Consider the following 2,004-nt stretch of genomic DNA (forward strand, 5'->3'; position numbering starts at 1 on the left):
ACAGTTTTATTTGAGACGACTTTACAACCATCAAGATTAATTGTCAGATTTAACAGAATATATCTTTGTTTCTTGGGACCTAGAACAAGCATCTCTGTTTTGTCCGAGTTTAAAAGTAGAAAGTTTTCAGCCATCCACTTCCTTATGTCTGAAACACAGGCTTCTAGCAAGGGCAATTTTGGGGCTTCACCATGTTTCATTGAAATGTACAGCTGTGTGTCATCCGCATAGCAGTGAAAGTTAACATGATGTTTTCGAATGACATCCCCAAGAGGTAAAATATATAGTGAAAACAATAGTGGTCCTAAAACGGAACCTTGAGGAACACCGCACAGCCCCCGAGTGGTTTGCTGATGTCGAGTGGTTTGCGAGTGGTTTGCTGATGTCAACGTTGTGAACAGAGTGCCCCACGGTGGTGGTGGGGTTATGGTATGAACAGTCATGGACGGACAACGAACACAATTGCATTTTATCGATGGCAATTGAATGCACAGAAATACAGTGAGGAGATTTTTAAAGGTATCTGTGACCAACAGATGCATATCTGTATTCCCAGTCATGTGAAATACATAGATTAGGGCCTAATGATTTTATTTCAATTGACTGATTTCCTCATATCAACTGTAACTCAGTAAAATCATTGACATTTTTGCATGTTGTGTTAATATTTTTGTTCAGTATATCTTTATTTGATTGTCATGTTTCCCCCACAGCTCTCTCTGCTGGGATCCCTTGATTGGGCCAGTACTGACTGGGAATGTATCATGATGCCTGCCTGTAAGGTCTGGTTGTTGTGACAATGATTGCCATTGAAGAAGGGCTCTAACCCCAAAACGTTCATAAGGCAATACGTTTATTCACTGGAGTGCTGTCCTATCTCTGTTCTTTGGGTTATATTTGGGCCGGGTAACATTCCCCTCCTGAACAGAACCCTTTATCTGTTGTAGTTTGGGAAGGTGCGCACGATAACAACGCGTTCTAACTCAGTGAAGCAGGGGAAGGATCAACACTTCCCTGTTTACATGGACAACAAGGAGGACATACTCTGGTGTACTGAGATGGAAAGGTAACCCCTGACCCCTGACCTAACTATACTGAGATGGAAAGGTAACTCCTGACCCCTGACCTAACTATACTGAGATGGAGAGGTAACCCCTGACCCCTGATCTAACTATACTGAGATGGAAAAGGTAACTCCTGGGACCCCCCGCCCCCCCCCCCTGACCACAACTATACTGAGATGGAGAGGTAACCCCTGACCCCTGACTAACTATACTGAGATTGGAGAGGTAACCCCTACCTAACTTGATAACTGACCGCATATATGGGGAGGTAACCCCTGACCCCTGACCTAACTATACTGAGATGGGAAAGGTAACCCCTGACCCTGACCTAACTACTGAGATGGAGGGTAACCCGTGACCGAACTATACTGAGATGGAGAGTAACCCTAACCCCTGACCTAACTATACTTGAGATGGAGAGGTAACCTGACCCTGACCTAACTATACTGAGATGGAGAGGGAACCCCTGACCCCTGACCTAACTATACTGAGATGGAGAGGTAACCCTGACCCCTGACCTAACTATACGGAGATGGAAGTAACCCTGACCCTGACCTAACTATACTGAGATGGGGAGAGTAACCCCTGACCCTGACTAACTATACTGAGATGGAGAGGTAACCCTGACCCCTGACCTAACTATTACTGAGATGGAGAGGTAACCCCTGACCGACTAACTATACTGAGAGGAGAGGTACCTGAACCCCTGATCTAACGTATACTGAGATGGAAGGTAACCCCTGACTAACTATACTGAGTGGAAAGGTAACCCCTGACCCCTTCAACTATACTGAGATGGGAGTAACCCCTGACCCCTGACTACTATACTGAGATGGAAAGGTAACCCCTGACCGACCTAACTATACTGAGATGGAGAGGTAACTCCTGGACCCCTGACCTAACTATACTGAGATGGAGAGGTAACCCCTGACCTTGACCT

The 2,004-nt window shown here is 45.6% G+C and overlaps 1 pseudogene; it reads left to right on the forward strand.

Moving 5' to 3' along the window:
• LOC112076575 (DNA (cytosine-5)-methyltransferase 3A-like) overlaps positions 1-2,004 on the forward strand; it is a 40,981-nt pseudogene that overhangs the window by 25,043 nt on the left and 13,934 nt on the right.

The sequence above is a fragment of the Salvelinus sp. IW2-2015 genome, unplaced genomic scaffold, assembly GCF_002910315.2.
Source record: "Salvelinus sp. IW2-2015 unplaced genomic scaffold, ASM291031v2 Un_scaffold3851, whole genome shotgun sequence".
Lineage (NCBI taxonomy): Eukaryota > Metazoa > Chordata > Actinopteri > Salmoniformes > Salmonidae > Salvelinus > Salvelinus sp. IW2-2015.